The sequence below is a fragment of the Pogona vitticeps genome, chromosome 1 (assembly GCF_051106095.1).
Source record: "Pogona vitticeps strain Pit_001003342236 chromosome 1, PviZW2.1, whole genome shotgun sequence".
NCBI lineage: Eukaryota > Metazoa > Chordata > Lepidosauria > Squamata > Agamidae > Pogona > Pogona vitticeps.
Genome location: NC_135783.1, coordinates 89,697,927 through 89,718,430, shown reverse-complemented (window position 1 = coordinate 89,718,430; position 20,504 = coordinate 89,697,927). Strand labels below are relative to the sequence as shown.

At 41.8% G+C, this 20,504-nt stretch overlaps 2 long non-coding RNA genes across 2 annotated transcripts in view; one reads left to right on the top strand and one right to left on the bottom strand.

The window, feature by feature from the left end:
- Positions 1 to 20,504, bottom strand: part of LOC144585986 (uncharacterized) — a 589,741-nt gene that overhangs the window by 508,073 nt on the left and 61,164 nt on the right. The window lies entirely within an intron of this gene.
- LOC144585985 (uncharacterized) lies at positions 5,682 to 6,533 on the top strand. The gene is made up of 2 exons (XR_013540646.1): positions 5,682 to 5,907; positions 6,390 to 6,533. It is a non-coding gene; the product is annotated as an uncharacterized LOC144585985 (long non-coding RNA).

Genomic DNA, 20,504 nt, shown 5'->3' with positions numbered 1-20,504 from the left:
GGATGGAACTTTCCCTCCAAACCCATGACAGACAGGTAACATCAGTGCTGTATGTAACAGTATGTAGCTTTCACTTGGCAGCTAAAGATGGCTACACTTTTTCTGGCCCCAAACTAGCCACGATGTTTCTTGGCCTGAGACAACCTTCTTGCCTCCAGACACAAAACAAATTCTGTTTTCAAACCTCTGCTTTTTATGTTCCTTTCACCTCAGATCTTTTCTGACCCTGGCTTCTACTTTTTATCCACAAGCACTCCCTTAAGACTCAGAGCCTTGGATTTTAAGCTAGCCCACTGGGTCTGTTCAAATCCTAACCTTAAAAGGAATTTTCCCTTCAGAGTTGTTCCCTATCTTAGTCCACCCAGATCCGGGATCAGAAGACCCACCACTAAGCTTTACCACTAAAGCTCTAGCAGGTAACCCACTTCTTTACCACAGACCTCTGACTAAAAGGTACCCTTGACTCAAAGAAAATTCACTTTTAACTCTGTCTTGACTGGATCTTTTTCGTATCCCACCACTGGATACCAATTGTGATGTTCACCTCCTTGAAGCACCTATGTTTTGTGCCCTCACAAAGGCTCCAGTCATGTTTTCCTTTCACTGCCACCAGTGGATTTCCACAATCCACAAAATAAATGATGTTTGTTCAGACTCTTGTATTGTGAATGCAAACAAAACTTATTTATTAAAGTGAAGCCAATTTATTAATCCCAGAAGTTCTTCAGATGTACCTACTATTCTCTGGAACATTGACCCCCTCCTCCTCTCCCTCATTCAGCAGCTACATTCTTCCAACTCATGCCGCGTCCGCTTAGACCGTACAGGCGCCTTGACTGATGACATCTCTATTCACAAAGGCGTCAGACAGGGATGCATTCTGGCACTCCTCCTATTTAACCTTTATCTAGCTGACCTTCCCCCTGCCCTACTCCCTCTTGACCTCCCCACCCCCTCCCTGAACAACTCACCTATTCCTCTCCTTTTATATGCCGATGATGCTGTCCTTCTATCTCTCTCTAAGCGTGGTCGCCGCAAGCTGCTCTTAACTTTCCAAGAGTACTGCCTCATAAACCATTTATCTATTAATTCTGAGAAGACCAAAATTCTAGTCTTCTCCAAATCACGGACTCCATCTCAATGGAAAATACTAAACCTTAGCTTTCAGCAAGTACCATCCTTCAAGTACCTCGGAGTTACATTCCATTACCGTCATTCTTGGTTACTCCATCGTAAATCCGCCATATCCTCAGCTCTTCTATCTCAAAACGCCATAGCTAGATTTTTCTTTAACAAAGTCAACCAGTTCATCCCTGCTGCTCTTCAGGCATTTAAGCTCAAATCCATTCCTCAACTACTGTACGGAGCACCCGTTTGGATCGAAGTCGCCAATTCCAAACTGGACCGCTCAATCTCTAGATTTCTCCGTAAGATCTTGGGGATTCCCAACCTAATTAGACTGTCTACGATCGTTTCAGAACTAGGTATCCATCTTCCCTCCACTTCTGCCTGGATTTCCACCTTCAAATTTTGGTTGAAACTCCATCTCAATTCTCACCCAACCTCCATTCTACATGACCTTATCCAAGACTCTCACATATCAAACTGGTTTAAACTAGTAGACGCCAAACTTTCCACCCTTGACCTATCCCCTGAAATCTTGGCTGACCTTGACCTTTCAAAAGCCCACCTCATCATTAAGTCCAAATTACGAGAACAAGAAACTCGAACCCTCCTATCAAACCTTAATCCCACCTGCTCCCCATCCTACTTCAGGCTCCCCCCCCCTTAATGGGCCGCCCTGCTAGTTACCTTTTTCACCTGACTGACCCAAAGAAAAGGAGGGCCTTCCTTCTTGCTCGTTTTAACATCTTCCCATCTGCTTACCATCTTGGTAGATATTCCAATACTCCCCAACCAAACAGACTATGCACATCCTGCTCCCGTGAACCAGACACAGTAGCCCACACATCCTACTTCGTTGCCCCCTCACTCTGCCCTTAGATCTTCCCTACTAAACCCCTTTCTCCTAACCCTCCCTCTTGCCCTTTCCGATCCCCTCCCAATCCTCCTTAGTGACTCCCTTCCAACTACTACCTATCTCGTGGCGGAATTTCTGTCAACCATTCTTATGAGAAATCACAACCCCCATCCTTCCCAACTTCAGTTCTAATTTGTTCCCTCTAATTTCTTGGTCACACTGTTTACTCCTTTAAATGTAACCAAATGGCAATAAAGGTTTATGTAATGTAAAATGTACTATTCTCTTGCCATATAATTTCCACCTTCTCTATCTATTTATCTTAGCCAGTCTCTATTAGTATCTGTTCCTTCTCTCTCTGACTAATTCTCACTCTGACTCTCTCTAATTCTCTCTCACCAACTCACTCTGACTGACTCTCTTCCTCTCAGGCTCCGCCTTTTATCCTCTGTCAGCTCTGCCTCTCAACCTCATTAGCACAGACATGAATAATACATGACTTATACCTAACAAAGGGTGAACACTACAGCCTTCTCTGTCACTGGTCCCAGATTTAGAAACTCCCTCTCTCAGAAAGCCTGGCTGCCTGATCTTTCCTGTCCTGCAAGCAGACAAATACATTTATCTTCAGGCAGATGTTCTCTTAGTGACTGTCTGTCTAAGAAGCAGTTCTTAAAATAAGTCTGTTGTATTTCTGTTGCTTTTAATCTATTTTAGTACTGATTTTATCCATGAATTTTTAATATTTAATTATTTTTAAATATTGTAATAATCCATTGTTGTTAGCTTTTATACTGTTTATTTTTAAAAAATCTGTAAAGCAGCATGGGTCTTTTTCAGGAGAAAGGTATTGTATAAATATTTTAAATAAATAAATAAAAATAATAAATCAATCTACTCTCATTGGCTATATATCCCAATGCCAATGTGCCATTGATAACATCTTCCTGCACATGTGCATTCAGTGTTTGTGTGAAAGGGACACTACTAGCTAAAACCAGAGCAGCATTTGTGGATGCAATACAACTTCCTTCTCTATTTCCCCCTTATTACTGCCTGGAAACTAGCTCTGGAGGGGGACCTACAGATACTCCTTTGAGGGTAAATGGAAGATAAAATGAAAAGGGATGACCCCTTCCAATTAATTCACCAGCAGAAGTCCACCACTGGATTAATGGCCCACATATTTCAGTGTTTTTTTTTTTATGATTTCCACAAATTCTTATTCTTCAGGAGACAGGATGCCAAGAAATTGCCAAAAAACACAATATTTCTTGTCTTTGGCACAAGACAGAGGCAAGAAGCACTATTGTCTTAGTTGCCATTTCCACAGTTTTAGTACAAAAAGTCTATATGAGAAACTAATTGCTTTTTATTTCAAAAAGCAAATCACATGGACACACAAACGGACACAACAAACAAATACAGGGTGATGTGACTGAAGAAAAGAGGTGAACAACCTATCCAGTGGTTGTAGGTTTTTCGGGCTGTTTGGTTGTATTCTGGAGGTTTCTCTTCCTAATGTTCCTCCAGTCTCTGTGGCCGGCATCTTCAGAGGACAGGAGTTAGAACTCTGTCTGTGTTCCAGTACTTCTGGTTTTTAAAATCCATGCAGTAAAGTAGCTACTTTTGTAATTTAATGCAGCTGTAGAAATAGGCCATATCTTCATCCTTCCGATCGAAAATATCTTGCTGTCTCATGAACTGAGGCAAATTTTTTTTACTATTTCTCATGGTTGCATGAGAGAATGAAACAAATGTGAATTTACATTCCTATTATTGGTTCTTGCTTTCTAAGAAATTTTAAATAATGCAGGTAACAGAATGAAGAGACAGAGTCTTACATGTCAGATGAAAAATGTTGCTTTCCCCATTCTGCAGTATTTTCCTGCATTAAAATGAAGTACCCACAATAATAACAATTTTTTTAAAATGGTAGCACAACAGAGGAGAGAGATACCAGGCAAGATCCTTTCCCATTGAGTAAGTTTTTCTACTTACAGATAATTCTTGAAGTATATTTTTAAAAACACCATTCAAAAGCACAAGACACACACACGTAACTTGTATTGTGCTATCTCATCTTATTCATGTTGTTCTCACTTGTACTTCAGAGTTTCCCAGATTTGGAGTAACAGAGGTACGACTCCTGACTATCGGCTTTGCTAGTTAGGGCTTCTGGGATTTTTAATCCAATAACATCAAGAACAAGTTCAGGAACCATTGTTTCAGTGTATATGTGGACACTGTCATGCCTCACAGCCCCGTGACAGCTGAGAATCTGCCACATTTTGAGAAATGATAGCACCCTCTCCTCCCCACCCCTCATCCAGCTCATATACCACGGAGGATAAGGACATACAGTACCTTTCTGCTGTCAAGGCAGCAGTCATTTTCCAACAGTGATGTGATTAAAAAACTGTACAGATACTTAACAAGTGTTCAGAAACTGGCAGACAAGGTATCAGTAACTTTCAGCATGGCTGCATTTATCTGAGAATGGCCAGATGTCTAGGAAAAAATATCCAAGTGTTTTATATAGTCACTTAAATTTCATATACTATCCCAAACATAATGCCACTTCTCTTTTCTGCTTTCAGAATTATAATACACTAGATTCATTAAGTATGCACTCGATCTCTTGAAAAAGCTTTGGCTTGAAGTGCCTTTCTACGTTTCCTCACTGGAAGTCACTTTTGGCTTTGCAGTATTTTTGGCGCGCAGGCTGATTTCTTAGCTTACAAATGCTGTATGTAGTGAGATTTAGCTAAAGCATATATTCTCTTAGGAGATCTAATATAAAGCCACAATGTTCTGCATCACTTAAATGCTGGCGTTGTCGCTAACAACAGAGAATGTACGATCTTAGAGAAATGAGGCATGAACTTATGCATAGAGTGTGATCATGCATCCTGATCCTAGGCATATTCCCTATGAAGTTAATTTTAGAGAGATTTTTATGGTTAAGAAATCATTTGGTTGCAACATTAATTGGATGGCTTTATAAGCAATCACTCCAAATGTAATGATGATCATATTTATATTTGAGTCATTGGGCAAGCATGGCGAACCTCAGATCCCGGAACCAAAGCTGGCCATTTGGGGCCCCTGGAGTTCCCCAGATGGCCCTGCCCCTTCCCCATGACACCATTATTGCATGGTTTTCCAGATCTTGTATATTGTTTTTTGTAATATGCAGAAATGCTTGTCCTAAGATTTAGACACTGGTAGTAAGAGTTTTAAGCTAAAATTTGCTCATATTTTTCATCCCAACTCATTGGAATGCAGCTCCTAAGAGCTCATTTTAACTGAATTTGGCCATGGGCTAAAAGTCATTTCTCATTCTCGTTTTAAGGTATTTCTATTGTTACTTGCACTGGAGCCATTTCAAAGAAACTAATATCATTATTAGTTAAGGCCTTCTCAATGGCTATTTTCAGGCTTTAGAATGCACTGCCAAAATGGACAAATTGGGGAGATCTACTCTAACAATCAAAGAGATTGTTGACATCATCTCCAGGACTCAGCCAACCCTGGGGGTGATGCTGCTGCTGCCTTGGGAACTCACCATATGCTCCTGAGTCTTTGTGACATCACAGAGGCCCCACCTATCTGCTCACAAGATACAAGGGGTTTGAGAGGCAGGGCAGGATACCAGAAGGAAGGCTAGTGACCAGAGATCAGTCCAGCAGAGGGCAGCTGCTTGGGAGGCACATCTTTTCCAAAAGGCAAGTTCTCTAGCAAAAGCAGATGAACTTGCTAAGTGGGTTTGTGAGTAAGCAGTTTGAAGCTGGCAGAGATCTGTGGATTGAAGATGGCTGATGATGGCAATGGACCAGCGGGAAGCTGGTGGACGCTGGCAGACAGAAGCTGGCGGAGTCTGCCCTTGGAAGCTGACTGAGGTCACAAGACGGAAGCTGGCCGAGGTTAGTGGATGTACACTGGTGGAAGTTAGCCTCTTGTGTGTGTGTGTGTGTGTGTGTGTGTGTGTGTGTGTGTGTGTGTGTGTGTGTGTGTGTGTGTGTGTGTGTGTGTGTGTGTGTGTGTGTGTGTGTGTGTGTGTGTGAGAGAGAGAGAGAGAGAGAGAGAGAGAGAGAGAGAGAGAGAGAGAGAGAGAGAGAGAGAGAGAATGGTTCGTAGAGTGAATAGGGGCTGGCTGACATTCTGTGGGGATGTCACAAGGGTGTGTATGCAAGCATTCAGGAGCTGGCAGAGGCTGGCTTCTGAAGTAGAGTGGAAGAGATGAACAGGTGGATATTCCTGGAGGAAACTAGTGGATGTTGGCAAGCAGAACCTTGGGATGAAGTTGCCAGTACAGAGGCTGATGGATGTGCCTAGTTTGAAGTCGGCTGGTGACAGTGGACAAGCTTGCCTCTTAGTTTGTTTGATTTTCCTCTTTGTCTTGCAGGGGCCAGAAGCTTCCTCTTCCTCAGGGTAATGCAAAGGACCACAATGTGGACATCCTGTTGGCGTTAAACCAAGCTGTCTCTGCTGAAGGCCAAGATACCTGTTTAGCTTCTTTTCAAAAGCCAATAAAAGTATTTTTCAGAAATGCTTTTGAAGCATTTTCCTGTCTGTCAAGGGTTGACATGGAAGCATTTCCCCCTTCCCCTTGTTATATCTGGGGCAAAATACCATGAGGTGGGTCTTTGTGATGTCATGGTGTGGGGTCTTGTGTTGTCACAAGAGGCAGGAGTCTCTCCAACAATGGCAAAATAATGTGTCTGTATGCATGTGTGAGGGATTAAGATAGGCACTGTGGGTCACCTGTACTACTTTCTAAACAAATACAGTCAACCCTCAATTTATGAACTTAATCCGTTCCGGAAGTCAGTTCATAAATTGGAAAGTTCGTAAATCGAGCCAGCATTTCCCATAGGTATGCACTGGAAACTAATTACAGTATATTTTGTGTAGCGTCAGACAGACACAGGAAGCCAGTGAGTCCTGATGCCAATTTGGACAGTGTAGGAGGCATACACCCAAACACTATGGCCATTCCATAACAATAAATGTTATTGTTCCTTCCCTCTCCACTCAGTGTCTCTGAGATTTGTCTTCCAGAGTTTGAAAATTAGGAGCACAGCAATTCTTGGCTCTGAGACCTGGCAAGTCTTGTCATCATCATCACCATCACTCCATGGATAGTTCTTTGCAAAGTACATGTTCGCTCAAAGAAGCTTACAGTCTAACCTCTCACTCCAGTACCATAATGGAGGAAATGGAGATGGACAGTGATTAAAATCATGTGGATCCATGAAGATCCATGCCTGGGATATACTGCAAAAATACACTGATACTCCTTGATTTATACATTGCCCTTGTTTTAAAGGCTGGCCTAATAATAATACCTAGTTAAGCTTTTGAGGTCAATTGACTTGATTGCTGAAGCTCCTTAGGAGCAAAGAAAAAAGGCTGGAAGCAAGCCCAAGATGGGATTCCAAAAAGCATTCTGCTGCCAAAGCCATTCAATGCCAGAAGAAACATGGGGTTGAAACATTAGCGCCATTGCAGTGGCAACAGGCCAAGGCTGCAAAGCAAGCCAGTTGGGAGAGAAAGGCCCACCTCCGATAAATTGGGGCACACCTGGATAAACCCAGGCTGGAAGAAACCTACATTTTGGTATCTGAGCAGGCAGCAAAATGACCTCCAGAGCTTCAGACGCTGCCATAATTCCTACTAGGACTCGCATCTGTGTGTCCTTGTATACAGCACGCATGGCATGCAAAGAGTTTTTCCAGCCTTTTGCTGCTCCTGGAAGCCTTGTGGAAACCTTGCCTCCAGATCACAGAACAGATCCTTCACTTTATTTATAAATTCATGAGGATATGTGAGGCATCTCCCCAAGCCCAAGTTCTCTGAAAATCTGCTCAGTTTTGACATTAAATATTTGTTGAACTGAGGATATTTCCATGTGGAGGATGGCATCAGCCTGGACTGCAGTTGGAATTTTCTCTTGCTCAAATTCCATCACGCTACAATATTAACTGCCCCTAGGAGGAGTTTAATCCTATTGTTATCTAAACCACTTTAATTCATTAGGAATGGGAAATTGTTGACCAAGGACAGGACAGAGAAGTTACAATGCACTAAATAGTTGTTAACCTTTGAAAATAAACCTTTCATAATTTATGAATAATAAGGTTCCTCAGAAACAGTTTCTCAAACAACAAGCAATCCAGTGAAACTACAGTAGCTCATTCTCATCTGTTTCAGGATTCTGCTCTATTGTAAGGTAAAGGTAAAGGTTCCCCTTGACATTTAGTTCAGTCGTGTCCAACTCTAGGGGGAGGTGCTCATCCCCATTTCCAAGCTGTAAAGCCAGCGTTTGTCCGAAGACAGTTTCCATGGTCATGTGGCCAGCACGAGCAGACACAGAATGCTGTTACCTTCCCACCGTGGTGGTACCTATTTATCTACTCACATTTACATGCTTTTGAACTGCTAGGTTGACAGGAGCTGGGACAAGCAATGGGAGCTCACTCCATCATGTGGATTCGATCTTACGGCTGCTGGTCTTCTGACCTTGCAGCACAGAGGCTTCTGCGCCACCATGTCCCTGCTCTATTGTAAGAGTGAGAGTAAATCCAATGATTAAAACAACTGAAGTTCCAGGGTGAATTCTGCAAAGTATAAGCCAAAACCACAAATACACAAACCTTTAAAAACAATGTGTTTTTTTGTCTATATAGATGTAGTTGTGTAACAGATTCCATCATTCCACAGGACTAAATTTCTTTGACTTCTGCATTTCTTTTGCACTCATTCTTTTTGTTCTTATTTAAAACTACATTGTTATTTCTGCATTATCACTTTTCAGTTGAAAATCATGTAATAACCCTCACACCCTCATCTTCAAGTGTGGAGTTTAGGGATGTGTGATGAAAATGAATTATGCATTTCAAAGAAACAATTTGCATTTGCTGTGTGGTAGTTTTACATAGTGAGGAAACAAGAGTCATTTACTAATTAACAAACATGTTTACTTAATTAGGACAGGAGTTTTAGGATTTTAAGACCATGGGAAAATGTTCTGTGTGTTTTAGCTTTAAAAGATGATGCTAAATGAACACGATCTGCTGGCCTCTAGTTATCATTAGCAGATATAGCCTGCTAATAAATGGAAAAAATAGTTTAAAAATGTAAAGAGAACCTTGGAGAAGTTACTTATAGTTGCTCATCAAACTATGGTGAGTAAAATGATTATCTACAGGCAAACATAGGGTTTTCTCCAATCTATACTCTTCTAGCTCAGAGATTTTTTTTTTGCACCAGACCCAGTGTTACTGCTGTCAGAGTTCACACTGCAAAAGGGCTCACAATCATGATATTACTTCCCGCCAGCCTTGCTCCAAATAGCCCAATGGACCTGTTACATGCAGCCACCATCCCATCTTCCACTCCCTTGCCCCTAGCTTCTTGGCATGCAAACATTGTGCATGGGTGGAGCTTTAAAGCTAGAGAAAAATCAAATGTTTTCCTCATCCAACAGTGTTTATCCCAAGAGTTGTTTTCCCATGAGGAGACCTACAGAAGCGCAATAATTTCCTAAGATGTCAGTTGGTGCCCCTATGACATGAGAGCCTTAGACAATACATGGCCAAATGGCACAGCAATCCAATTCAGAGCCTCTGATACCTATATTTGTATGTCTGTCTGCCTAGCCTCGGACTAAGGGCCTTGCCAGTTTCTGATGCCATTCAAATGCACTAGCAGAGAGCACCCTTGTGGCAGAGAGCCACAAATATTTGTTTGTTTTCATATCTATGCCACCTTTCCCCCAATTAAGGGACCCAAGGCAGCTCACAAGTTATTGAAAAACAAACTGACCAAAACCATCATAATTGTGATACTTAAAAAATTATGCATACAGCAGTACTAAAATAATTAGTTAAAACTATTTAAAACACCTCAAAACACACACAATAATAATGTCCAGCATACACACTCAAAAACAGTCCCATTAGTTGTTGAAAGCCTGTCTTTGGTTTGTTGCCAGAAGGACAAGGGGAGTAACTTTGCCCTGCTCCCAATAGAAGGCATTCACAATGTGGAAGCAGCTGCAGAGAAGGCCCTCTCGTGTTTCCACAAGATGTGCCCATGGACTCAGAGCAGGGCCTTCTCTGATGTGTCATAAAATGTATCTTTTCCATAGCACTGAAGGCTGATACTTCAAAGTTCTCAATGTCTGGATCATGTTTAGGCATATTGATGGGATTAAGTTTCTAAAGCATTGGTTCCCAACCTTGGGTCCCCAGATGTTCTTGGACTAAAATTCCCAGAAGCCTTCACCACTAACTGTGCTAGCCAGGAGTTCTGGAAATTGTAGAAAACTCCATTGGGAGCTTAAATATGGTATAAGTTATCCTGTTACGAACCTTTAAAAATTTCATAAAAGAAGGAAGCTTTCAGATTTTCCTAAATCTGATCCAACTTTCCCATTGCCTGAGGGAGTGTCCCACTGGATCCCCTCTTTTTCTACTTCTTCCTTTCCCCTTTCTTCCTCTCCCTCCAGTGCCCCTCTCTAATGTGGATGGTCTCCGTTAAGATCAGCATCTAGAGTACTGCTCTCCACCAAGCCATTTATTTTCTCACTGCCAACTGAGAAGCTCAAGGAGCATGACACTCTTTTTTGTTTGTTTTTTGCATTCTAACCAGGGAAATTGGCATTAGAGGCTTCTGTAGGCAACCTAGAAACAAGGCCTTATTCTCAGACGTATTCAGAGTCTAGTAGTAAGAAAAAAGGCTAGCTCCAGAAAGCTGCTCAAAGCAGCAAATAAATACATTTTGTTGAATGACAGACCTAGCCCATTGAGAATGCTTCTCTGGGCTTAGAAGGTACAGAATTTGGGGGGCTGGGGAAGAAGCAAAAAGTATTTGAAAAGCTGGCAAAATGTAGGGGCCGTTGCCTCTCTAGATAGCCTGACTTGCAAGATGGAGACTGCAGTGTGGAAGAAAGACATACGGTATGACTTCTCCTCTTCTTCCCCTGTCTTTAGACAAAAGCCTGGTGGAAACCTCAGAGGCTTTATGCCATTGCCATGGGCAAGACAGGCAGGCTCTTGAATTGGCTTAGCAGCATTGGAGCAACAGGGTAGTCTTTTGGTCAACAAAGCTGGAGACTACATTTATTTATTTATTTATTTATTTATTTATTTATTTATTTATTTATTTATTTATTGGACTTATATACCGCCCCATAGCGCTACAAGCACTCTCCGGGCGGTTTACAATTTTAATTATACAGGCTACACATTGCCCCCCCAGCAAGCTGGGTACTCATTTTACCGACCTCGGAAGGATGGAAGGCTGAGTCAACCTTGAGCCGGCTACCTGGGATTTGAACCCCAGGTCGTGAGCACAGTTTTAGCTGCAGTACAGCGTTTTAACCACTGCGCCACGAGGCGGGACTTCACTTGCTGCAGGCACAAGAAGGAAGAGGTTGATGGGAGAAAAGATTCAGCCCAAGCGCTGAAGGCTGTTCAGCGTGTGGTGTATAGGCTTTATTAACATGTGCCTTGACACATGAGTCAACTGGAAAGAAGGTAGCAATTTCCCTTCAAATCGTCTATGAGATAATAATGCTGGGCAAATATGTGGTTGGATGCACACGGCATATTAAGGGGAAACTAATGTGTATGTTTAATTACGAGGTACAAAGAGTGTCTTTTTAAAATCCTGCCTAATACTCTATTTGATGTTTTAATTATGGCTATCAATAGAACATGTTTTTTCCTCTCAGTGGAGTCCCGCCAGGCTTACCAGATTCCAGATGGTACTTTATACTCACTCAATACAGTGGAAGTACTTACCCAAAATAAATAAATAAATAAAAAATCCCGAAGCAAAAACAAGTTCTCCCTGCTAGGGATTCTTAAACACACACCTTTTTAAAAAAATAATTATAATTGATTTTTACTTATAAGCAAAGGTTCTTACTTTCCTGTGATTTGGTATTTATGAAAACATTAATCATAAAAATTATAAAGAGGGTTTCATTCATGAAGGAAGGCAAGAGGGAAGAAACTGAAACATCTCCGCTGTTTGTCTGAATTGCAGTTTGGGCCCACTGCATACTATAGTAAAACTTTGCCTAGCATTCAAAAGGCAGCCCTTCCAGTTTTATTTGGGATGCATGTGCAGCCAAGCGTAAATCACTGCAGGCCACAATCTTTGCACAACTCAGCTGCTCTTCAATTTTAACAAGGCAAATGATGGAAATTAGAAAGAAGTTGTCCTTCATACGCCCTCCCCTCTCCTCATGCTTAATTACAATCACCTAAATCCTGCTGACCAATTCATTCATCCTTCAGAATACCAAGCTGAAAATGTAAATGCTTGATGGAGCAGGGAAGGAAGTGTCCAGGCATAAAGCTGGGTCTTACTGCTGATTTGATTACTACAAAGGATGCATGAAAGGAAAGACAAACATGGTTGGGTTTGGGAAGTAATGAGTGGGGTACAAAATAATATATTTTGTTATTCTAGATAAAGGAAAATCTCTCTCTGCATGTTTCCCCACATGAGACAATGTTGCTGAAGGTCAGTACTTTTGATTCAGATTATTTTAGCTGAAAAATTGGGAAAATCCATTTGTGTAACTATGTGGATGCAACTCAGGACTGCACATATGGTATTTATGATAACACTGAGGTGGAAGTGCTATCCACAAAGGATAGGCTGTCAGGGCCGGGGCTTTTATTATTATTATTATTATTATTATTATTATTATTATTATTATTATTATTATTATTATTATTATTATTATTATTATTATTATTATTATTATTATTATTATTATTATTATTATTATTATTATTATTATTATTATTAGGGGCTGTCTTAAAAAAATAATGACCCAACGAACCGACAAATTGATTTGTGGTTTATTGGGCCACTGGGGGGGGGCAAGCCATTGGTTGTGGGTCATCAATTTTCTCTATTAATAACCTATAAAGGTTATTCTCTATTAATAACCTATAAAAATCTCTAATAATAACCTATAAAACTCTAAAATATTAGAACCTCAATGCTTGTTGGGACGCCTATCTCAGAAATTAGCTAACTGTCCCATCTGTTCCTCTCAGTCCATGCTGCTAAATGCAGCCACAGTAAAGGAAGCCAAAAAGGGCAAGAACATAGAATCGGGCCTTGATGCTAATCACCCCCAGTCTTTGGAATAAGTTACCAATTGAGATATGCCAAGCTCCTCCCCTGCTCATATTCAGGAAATTGATGAAAACAGTATTATTCAAGGCTGCCTTCAACAACTGATTGTCCCAGATGTTAATTTTAATGTTACTTTTTTTCTCCTCTTTTTTATGACCTATACTGTTAGACCACCATATTGTTAAATGTATTTTGTTATGTGGAGGTTTTCTGGGGTTTAATTTTTAGCCTGTAAACCACCCAAAGCAGTGTTAGCTCTAATGCCACAGTAAATAAATCAAATAAAAATTAAATAAATTTGCCCAGTGTCAGGACGCTGCTAAAGCAGACTCTGTGCTCTTCCAGATGGAGTATCCCCCCCCCCCGGCCAAATGTACCTGACAGTGTGCTGATGATGTTGATATTTTTCCCACTATTGACATAACATTTACCCTGTCTCAGAATGAGCAGTGACAAGGAGTGATGAAATCCTAGACTTTCCATGTTTTTTGTCCCTCCAATAAGGCATTATTTCTTTTTATCTCTCTTTCTTCTAGAGATTTAAGATTAGAAACTGTTTTCTCCTGTCCCACTCAAGCGTTTTGTACCATCTTTTCATCTGCTGGTCCAGTTTGAAAACTGCGGAGCCTGTGAACACTTAAAATCAGGTTTGCCTTGAACAGTACCTATTTTGTTCTTCTCTGAAAGAGGTGTGGCAAGTTTACTGTTTGGTGGTATTCGGGTATATATCACAAAAGCAACTTTCCATTAAAATTGGGGCAAATGAGCAGGGCAAATGGCAATCTAAAAGAGCACTCAGATACTATAAACATTGATGGCCAAGCTGAATTCTGTGCCTTCTGTATATGAAGCAATTTGTACATTATACCATTTCATCACAGGAATATATTGATGTATAATCATGTAGAGATCCTTTTTGGAAGAGATTCAATGCCAATATTTTCCCCACATGTGGAAAAGGAAAACATCAGAGAGAAAATGTGTTTCTCATCCCAGACATATTTGCTTTCTACACATAGGGTGAGTTTGACATGGAGGCCCATCAAAGAAAGCAGCTCTCCACATGTGTTCCCAGGTATAATCCTGTTACACAGAATGTGTGACCTGAACAAGGCCAGTCTAAAAATCAGTGAGAACCGCAAGTGAGGGGAAATAATCTCCACATGATTATATTTCCCTGTCAGGAGCCAAGAATTTCTATAAAATGATTGCCAATTGTTTTTTGTCTTCAAGTTGCTTCTCAGCATCACACTTAACTCTTGTCACCTTCGGACATGGCTTAGCTACAGCACATAGAAACCAGGATGGTGGCAATAGGTAAAATAGGCAATGTCACATCTGGATGGAATTGTAGGACCTGCTAAAGAAGCATTGCTTGAGCCTAAGTTAGTACTCTCATGCCAAATTCTAGATATAGCATGCAGGATGCAGTGTTATGAAATTAGGACAAAGATCCCCAGCTCTTACTCTACCTCTCTGAAAGGTGCATAGTTTTATTATTCACCTAAGAAGCCTTTCAGGCCAGAATAATGGAAGAATTCATGTAAGGAGACACATCTTAAGTGTGTTGTTTAATCATAGAATCTGACCATGCATTCACTATAGGTCTGATCCGACAGGACTAAGCCCTCTTTATTGCTCAAGCCGCTGCTGAGCCAAACTTCAGCAGCACAGCTCGCCTTTGCCTCCCTCCCAGGATAGCACGAGATTTCTGGTATCCTTAGATTAGCAGAGGAGGAGAAGGGGGAACGTTAGGTAATTTCACAGCCATTCTCCCCTCTCCTCTTCCTCTTCCTTTGCTGGCAACCATCAAGGAGGGAGTCCGGCTGCTTGGTTGTTTATACAGCTGCGTAGTTGGTCAAGAGGCCTGCATGGCTCAGCATTCCAGATTGGGGGGGAATAGCATCAGGTCCCTCCCTCGGTTTGACTGGCATGTATTATTTTGTGATTTGATATTGTTTTCTCAGATCGATTTGGTTATTGAATTACTTCTTTATAGTTGATTTGGATTAGTACAGCATTAAGGGGGTGGGTGTAACTGTGTGGCTTGTGTGAGCTGCGTGGCAATGGGAGCAGCCCTCTGGGGTTAACTTTAAGATTTAAGTTGCCATTTTAGGGTTCACCATAAAAATTATAAGTAATAAAAATATTAGTTCAGGCATTAGCTTTTAATTTAGTTACATGTGAGAGTAGAGATGTCACGAAAGGGTGACTACTAGTTCTTTTGTATCCCAAGAAGAACAATATTAAACAGCAAAGGACCTCACAAGACACATTAATAAATGTAAAATGAATATACTTTATTACCTATTGATTACAATTCTAAATAAAGGGGTTTCATGCATTCAGCACATTCACACCACATACAGTACACACTCACCAAAGAGAGAGAAGTCTTTATCTACATTGTCCAAGTTCCAAAGAAGGTAGTTGGTTCCAAAAGCTTTTTGGTCTCAGCAGACAGACAGGCTAACAGGCAAAACAGACAGACTAGACCAATGTTCTCCTAGACTCCTCTTCTTATATTCTATTTGGACAGGTTTTTTTTTATAATAGAGCATGAGTAAAAGACATTTCTTTGTCTCAGGTTGTTCACAGGGCATACGTGGTAGAGATTCCTTTGCTTGCCCCTAGATACCTGGTCCTTATCACTTATTATGAAGTATGGAATGCTTTTGGTCTGACATGTCTTCCATCACTTAGTGGACAGGTATGGAATCTGCTTTGCTCTAGGAGGCTCTCCGTACCAGGGTCTTCTTAATCCCCTTGACTCTACCCCCAGCGGCAGATGGTTTTTGTCAATTTAGTCCATCAAAAGTTGAATCTCTCACAATGAGGGCTTCCAGCTGGAAATACAAAGTCCCATAGTTCCTCTGGTTCTGTTGGTCTCCATCTTTGTATCCTAACTCTCTCTCTGGTTCTTCACCTGATCCAGGCCAAACATGCACTAACCTGACAGAGAAGCATGTTACCTTTCATTGGTGCTTGTCTGCTGTAGTTGGCTCCAGTGTGGCTCAGCCTTTAGGTTCCTCAGCTGCTTGGCACACCACTCCTCCCCCCCCCTTCTTTGGAAAGGCTTAGCTCAAAGTGTTTTGACCCTGCTTGGAATTAATTTGAAACAAGTATGGAGCGGTTGTCTAAGTACGCTTCTGTTGGTAGGCACTGGCTTTATATTAATTTAATATTAATTATCTTTCATAGGCGCCTTCAATTTATTAATTGCCCTTACCTATTTACATATTTGACTTAGCATAAATAATTAACCCATAATTTTAGAATAATTGCTATCCTTACCTAAGACTTTATTCAGATTAGAGGACATTTTAATTGAATAAATGCATAATTAGCTAATTAATTAATTGATAAAAATTAGGTAAATAAATAAATTAACAAGTAATAGTATTATAATGACCTAATATTTGGTTAAGAGTAGAGGCAATTATAATTGAATACATAAGTAATGGAGAAATTAATTAATTGATTGAAATTATTTGAATGAATGAATGAATGAATGAATGAATGAATGAATTATTAATAGTGAATAACATAATAGTAATTGGAGTAAATACGTTTTTCCCTATAATAAATATATAGGAGGGTATAAATTGGTACAGCAGGTTGCAATTCTCGTGCCTAGATTGCGCTACTCAGTATGGTAAGGGTAAACTGAGAATTGCTGCACAAGTGGGGTCAAAGTATACCTTGGCACGCTGTGTTTTTAATTGGAATTGAATTTTAAGAAGCAAAATGGCCTTGAGAAGGGGTCAGGGTAACACAAGAAGAAAGCAAGCAACCAAGAAATGACCAGCACCTCAGGGCTGCCGCCTCATTCTTCGTCAGATGAACAAGCTTGACCCATCTGGCAGCAGCAGAGAAGAAAAACTTTGGCCTTAGAAGCCAAAAGAACAATGAAACAGGCCCCACGGTCCAGTGCGGTGCAACCATCCCAATTGGCTAGGGAATCTAAGAGTCATCATGGGACTAATCTCAGAGATCTGGCTGATAATCTAATGTTTTGGTTTGCGGTCCTGGAAGCAGAGGAACAAGCGGAGGGGCCATCCAGACGAGAAGCAGTGGGGCGGTAGTAACACTGCTGCAGCAGTCCTCTTAAGAAGGGAGATCAGCCACGATCATGACAACAATTGGTGCAGTAGTGCTTGGCAGGCAGCATGTGATGGATGAGGTTGGTGAAGAGTGCAGGTACAGTAGGGAGGTGCCAGGGTAACGACGCCTCTGTCAGGTGAGTCAACTACTGCACCAGATACTTCTCCACCATCACCTGCTTGGCCTTGGCCAGGCAGTAGACAATTTAATTCATTAATTTACTCAGCATATAATACTCAGAGTTAGGGCTCCAAATACTCCATGGCCTAGTATGATTGCGCACTTTGGTGGCTGGACTACTCCAGGCCCAATAGTTACATCTCCAGCACTGATAACAGCAAGTGTAGGGGCTTGGCCATAACCATTGGTCTCGGACACGGGTTATAGCATTGTGCCATTGCAAGCCTTGTTATTTGGGGATCTGCTATGCCCCTGGGTGATCACCTCACCCCAGCATCTAAAGAAAAAATTTGGCAAGGCAAATAGGTAGATTATTTGAATAGTGGAAAGAAGGATTTGGATGAGGAGGATGACAAGGACAAAAGAAACGCAGGAGGCAGAGACCAGAAAGGTTCTCAATATACACCGGGGTTGTGGTAAATGCCCAGCCTTGATGGGTGCAATCCTTATTCCAATATTTAGACTTGATCTATAAGGCATATGTGGACTTTGCAGGACAAGCATGGATTGTGTATGATGGATTCTTCCGCAGGAGGGGGCGATTAACCCAAATTTACGTTGGGATGAGCCCCTGCCGGGCCTCTGGCTGAAGTCTATGACCTCAGCCATGCTCTATCTAGGTGACAGGACTGATAGTGGATACCTTATAGAAAGACTGCACTGAATCAGAATCCCTGAGTAGGAGTGGGGCAAGTTATTTACTGTTTTTTTTTTTAATGAAAGGCTCTAAAATACCTGCGGTTGGGGAGCGCAAGGCATTTTTTTGCCCAAAACCTTAAATCTGTAAACGGAATGAAGGTTGCAGTCGAGAAAAGATGGCCAAAGTAGCACAAGAAGGAGAGTGTTGGGACCATTTGTGACAGCTCCACTGGAGACCCATTGGAAGTGGTAACAAATGATGTACAAGTTGAGTTTAGATCAATACATCATCTGTCCTACCCCAAGGGGGAGTCAGTTAACAATGCTATCCCTCAGGAACTTCTTGAGTGGAAACTTAGGTTATGTGGATGTAACTGTGTCCCATTATTGGGATGTGGTGGCGCTGCAGGTTAAACCACAGAAACCTCTGTGCTGCAAGGTCAGAAGACCTGCAGTCATAAGATCGAATCCATGCATCAAAGTGAGCCCCTGTCACTTGTCCCAGCTCCCGCCAACCTAGTGGTTCGAAAGCATGCAAAAATGCAAAATGTGACTAGATAAATAGGTACCCCTACGGTGTTCCGTGTCTAGTCGCGCTGGCCACGTGACCATGGAAGATTGTCTTTGGACAAAACGCTAGCTCTATGGGTTGGAAACAGAGATGAGCACCACCCCTTAGAGTCAGACACAACTTGACAAATTGTCAAGGGGAACCTATCCTTTTATGGGGAAAGGAATACAGGAAGGTGTAAAGTTATACTAGATACCTTTTGTTCAATGGCAGAAGAGTTAGGTGTACCTCTGGTTGAGGACAAACGGAGGGACCAACCAAGTCCCAGACACTCTTGGGCAATGAAGTGGACACAGTACAGCAAGAGTCTAGGCTGTCAGACGTCATGTTGGCTGACTTTAAGGTCAGAGTAGCCTCGATGTTGCAGAGTAGAAAAGTGTCCCTGGGGGAACTTCAGAAGATGGTAGGACATTTACATTTTGTAAAGTCGGAGTGCCAGGTCGTGCCTCTCTGCATGGCTTTGCAAGGTGAAAAGGCTCCATCGCATGAGCTCCACAGGACTAGAGTTGCATATGGTATGAGAGAGGATTTGAAGGTTTGGGGGGTTAGTTCTTAGCTGAGTGCAATAGCATTTCCTTTTGGAGAGGAGACAAGATGCTTAAGGCTCAATCTCAGGTCCAGTCGGACACTGCAGGCTCCTTAGGGTTTGGCATTTACTTTAGCTGCAGATGGTGCACAGGCAAATGGCTGGTGGAATGGCACCATGCGGAAATCCCCAGAGATTTGATAATTCCGAGTTCTTCCCAATAGTTGGTGCACTGTGGTTTTGGGCAGAGGAATGAACTCTGTCGTACATTTTGGTGGACAATCTGGTGGTGGTCTATCTAATTAATAACCTCACATGCATGCAGACCGAGTCATGACACTGGTGTGGGCTGGACATGTACCAGGTGTAGATAATCGCTTAGCTGATGCATTATCACATAAATGAATCGATTGGTCAGGGAAGTTAGATCCAGGAGCCAATGAGTTCATGGAGACTCTTCCCCCAGAGGTTTGGCAAATTGGTGTGATGATGCAAAAGGACAATAGGCCTGGCCTGGCACCGGGGACTTGAACAGGGTACTTGGCAGTGAGTATAGATTTTCTGGAGTTTAGGAACTTAGTTGATTTAGAACCAGTGTGGCCTGCCCCAGTGGAGCATCTTCAACAGTTCATTGTGTATCTAAACAGGAAGGGTTTGGTGGCAGGATCTATACAGGGTAGGTTATTGGCACTGGCTTTCTACGCTAAAATTAATGGGTATCAGGATTATTCTTCAGATAACCACTTTAGGAAAATGATTGAAATTTGGTCTAAGGAAAGAGGCAAAGTTAAAGATTCAAGAGTACCCATATCGCCGGGACTATTAGAAAGTATTGTTAAGCAGTGTTAGGCTCTCTGTTGACATGATTATGAAATTTCTTTATTCAGGGTGGTGTCCTTATTAACTTTTTCAATGCCCTCAGGATTAGCTAAGTGTTGCCACTGGAAAGGAAGATAAAATCGGAGTAGTTATGCAATGGCAGGATGTTAGGGTAGTCAACGGGATGGTGCAGATTTGCATCTGCCTATCGAAGGCCAATTAGCGAGGCACCCCTTGACATCTAGGTAGGGGCCCGGTTTGTTTTATCTTGCACATACAATAAAGATGATGAGAAGGAAGCACATCATGATCATTGGCCACAGCTATGTTTTTGGGCAGCTCACTATACTGCCATGTCCCCATGGGGAGCAGTGTTGGACTTGGAGTTAGAGCCCTTATTGAATGGAAAGGATGCTGTGGGATGCTGTGATGCCAACCTTGCCATATGGCTGCCTTTGGTCAACATCCCCCAGATATGTTGGTAATACACTTGGGCAGTACCAACCGGATCAGGA